Raw genomic sequence first — 4,127 nt, 5'->3', positions numbered from 1 at the left:
GTTGCTAAATTAATTATCTTTCTTAGTCATTTTTCAAAACTTAGCTAATTTGAAAAAGTTATTCTTTCTAAGTTATCTTCCTTAGCTATTTTGAAAAAGGACAAGAGATACTTTTTAAAGCAATATTTCTAATTATTTAACTCCCCCGAGTCAATCTGATTTGTGTTTGCATTCTTTTTACAATGTTTTTGTATTTTTGATTACTTGATCCATGTTTATGTTTGATGAATGCCAAAGGGGGAGGGTTAGGTGGTTAAGTTAGCTAAAACAAATTGAAAATAAAAACTAACTTAAAAACCTGTTAATGCATGTTTCACTTGCATTTTACACTAACTTAACCAAGTTGTCATTTCATCAAAAATGGGGAGATTGTTGGTGCGGTTAGCACTAACGGTCTAACCCAGGTTTTGATGAATGACAAAATAGGTTAAGTTAGTGTTGTTGTTGATCTAACACTCTGATCGAGTGTGCAGGAGAAGCCCAGTCAGGTCGACGGGCCGACCGGATAGCTGGCACGAAGTCCAAACGGGTCGACGGGCTGACCGGACGTTTGACACGAAGTCCAGCTAGGTCGACGGGTTGACCGGATAGCTGGCACGAAGTCCAAACGGGTCAAAGGGCTAACCGGACGTCTGGCAAGTAAGTGGAGGTAAGTCACTGGAGTTGAGTGACTGTGAAGACGCGTTCCTAGGAAGGGAACTTAGGCGCCGATCCGACTTAGAACCATTTCGGAACTCTAAGTCGAGATCCTGACTAGATTCCGGTCTCGGAGAGACCGAATTTAATTAATACTCTTTTTCTGTTAAACTATGAACTGTGCTAATAATCTATTTTGCAGGATATATATTTGCCTTAGACTAACGTTTTCTTGCAGGAAGGAAACTGCTGGAAATCAAGGTCCGGGCGCTCGGGAGGTACCCAGACGCCCGGAGGCGAAAACTACTTTATGTTATAATTACTATGCTTGTGTGCCCTATCACATGTCATTATTGGATCGTGAAAGTCGATAGAGAAGGGGGGTGAATATCGAATTAAAAATTTTCGAGTACGAGTACGCAGCGGAAAACAAAAAGAGAGAGCACGGCTAACAAAGTCGATTTACTTGGTTCGGAGCCTTTGTCGACTCCTACTCCAAGGCCCGCACATAAGGGTGCTTTCATTGGGCAATCCACTAGCAATTCGAATAGTGATTACAAAGTTTAAGTACAAAAATGATAGAAAGAAAAATACCGACAGTTATGAAAATAAGACAGGAAAAGAGAGAACTTTCGCAGCGTCGCAGGAGCACAAAAGAGTAGATTCTGAGTTGTTGTAGGAGCTTCAGCCTTGACCCTCTTTATATAGGAGGTTCGGGGCGCCCGGAACCTTAAGGGCGCCTCGACCATGACGTAGCCGAGCCAACCAGTCAACTCCACGTGGCATAGTTCCATCTAAATATCATCATTTAATTATGGTGCCAAATACTTGATTTGACATAAGTGGCATATTTCCTTAGAATGTGCCAAAAATCCCAACTTGGCACACTTTTAAATTCTAACCTATTTGTACTAATTTGATTAATCTTAATACCTCAAATTTTTATTGACACACTATGAACTCATTAAGAATAAAAATCAACTTCTTATTTTTAAGATGTCACAATACCTTGAAAATACTCTAAAATATCAACTTTACTATGGTTGGGTTAACTATCATTCTAATTAGGGTTGACATACCCTATACCTATCTAGTGTGAAAAGATCACACTCTTAAGAACCCAATAAGTATTGAAACTCTTTGAGTGCACTAGGTACTCACTAGGGAGAACCTCCCTAAGCACTTTCTTAATAACTGTCTTAGACTTCATAGAAGTCACTACAATAAATTTGACTTTCCGTAGCGTGCAATTATGCTATCCACAGCGCACATCGCACACTGCACAATTACAAGCTGTTGAAAATCATAAAACATTGACAGCGCACGTCGCACGCTGTGGTTAAGAGTATTCACAGCGCACATCTTGCGCTGCGGTTAAGAGCATTTGCAGCACGCACCGTGTACTATTGTTAAGAGCATTCGCAACGCTCGTCGCATGCCGCTGTTCACCGCATTTGTAACATGCGGTGCACACTACCGTTAAAATATTATACAATTATCAATAATATTTATTTAAAATATATAATCTAAATTTAAAATATATAATCTAAATTTAAAATTTAGACATTATCACAATTCATTTAACACTTAAAATAGAAATAACAAATTAAAATAAAATCAAAATGTAAATACATAATTTTTATTCATCTAATAATCATTTTACAAAATTCATAAATTTCTCTAAATTAATTGCATAAATTATTAATCACTAACAATCAATGATTTCCCTGTCAATAGTGTTCCAATACTACTTCAATCTAATATACATCCAACAATGTTCCACGGGTCACAAGTGTTCTTGTCATTCTCAAGACTTCCATCTTAACCTTCATCTTATCTAGAAGTTTTTCATTATTCTCTTCCTTCAACATCTCTACCTTCTCGTTCTCTTTCTGTACCTTTTCTTTTCAAGGATCTGCTCTTGCAACATATTCATCTATGAGAGCACTTTAAGCTTCTGCTTTAGTTGCAAGAAAGATGATAGCCAGGATAAGAAGTCGATGATTGCTAGCGCCGTGTTGTTCTGGTACTACAAGAGACTTCTGATGTAGCACACATTGACAATGTTTGACACATATTTAGCTCAATGGCATAAAATAGTGTCCCCCCTAATTTGATAATTAGGAGTGAAGAAGTTTGGTGATGTTGGCGTATAAAAGTAGTGACTGTTCAAAAACCATACCTTATAATTCTGAGAAGCTTCAAATTTAGTTGGCACTGAAAAGAAACATGATCAATTCTTAGCAACAAATGCAACTCAACAATAGCATAGAAACCATCAGTTCCTACATATTGAAGATTACTATTAAGTCGAGCGTTCTTACACTCAAGAGACAATGTGCGACCCCTTCTTGGAATGCTCCTCTTGCTGGACTTTTCCGATCCAGAAGACTTTACACCAGTATCGAAAGTCTTCATTGAAGCACCTTTGTTTTCAAGCAAGTGTAAAACAAGTTATCATCATAGCTTAAAGTTGAGTTTGCCACAATTAATCTTTTTGACTCCTCATGGATTGTAGAAAGTGAACATGTATCAAATCCTCCTGAATGTGCTATTTAGGCTAGCCAATTCTTCATAATCCAAAACACCTATAAATTAAACAATAAGATCCATTAAGATTCTATGTTACAGTTCAAACATGTCCTAATTCCATACAAAATTAGTTACCTTGTAAGGAAATATCTATCCTAGTCTAAACTTTTTGCCAAGTAGTCTTTGCTAAATATTGATTTATTCTTCTTTGAGGGCACTGGAAGTTGGAGGGATTTCTCTATTTGCTTGTTCACTTTCTCTGGAGTACTGCCTTCAATAACCCTTATTTTGAATCAATCAATATAAATGTGGTTGCTTAGAAGGCATAAAAAGTTATCAAAAAAATATAAGAATTATAAGACTTCCAAAAATTCAATACAGAAAAAAAATCTAAATCGTAGATTAGGGAATTCTTGCCCTATGAAATATTAAAAATATCATTTTGATGATTAGTGAGAACAAAACTCAAGTCGTATACTGCATTTGCTTTTCAGTCTTCTATTGTAATGCATAAAAATTTACCTCATTCTCCAGTATTCAACATTCATACAAATGGAAGAGGCAGTATCTAATACGAGCTAAAAATTTGAATTTTAATGGTGCACTTTACACTCGCTGTCAATATTTAATTTTAATATATTTTTAACGGCACGTAAAATATGTCATTAATATTTAATTTTAATAATGCGCTCTATATACTATAAAAAAATTTATTAACGATATATTTTTTTTACACGCCGTCATTTATAAAAAATATAATACTATCCGCAGCATATTTAATTGAGCGCTTCGTAAAAATTACTATTAATGGCGTGCCTTAATTATGCATTGTTGGTAACGACTACGAAAAGTCATATTTATTGTAGTCAGTCTTAGTCATAATAATCTACTCAAGGTCAATACTAGGAATAATCTATCTTATAAACTTGACTTGAACCCTAGACCTAGAGTTAACTCCA

General features: G+C 35.8%; 1 long non-coding RNA gene across 1 annotated transcript; it reads right to left on the bottom strand.

Annotated features, from left to right (window-relative positions):
* Positions 1 to 2,620: 2,620 nt before the first annotated feature.
* LOC122039732 lies at positions 2,621 to 3,220 on the bottom strand. The gene is made up of 3 exons (XR_006128354.1): positions 2,961 to 3,220; positions 2,819 to 2,853; positions 2,621 to 2,678 (listed from the first exon to the last, which is right to left on the bottom strand). It is a non-coding gene; the product is annotated as an uncharacterized LOC122039732 (long non-coding RNA).
* Positions 3,221 to 4,127: the final 907 nt, after the last annotated feature.

The sequence above is a fragment of the Zingiber officinale genome, chromosome 2A (genome assembly GCF_018446385.1).
Source record: "Zingiber officinale cultivar Zhangliang chromosome 2A, Zo_v1.1, whole genome shotgun sequence".
NCBI lineage: Eukaryota > Viridiplantae > Streptophyta > Magnoliopsida > Zingiberales > Zingiberaceae > Zingiber > Zingiber officinale.
Note: the sequence above shows the minus strand (reverse complement) of the source record. Positions and strands in the feature narration are given on the sequence as shown.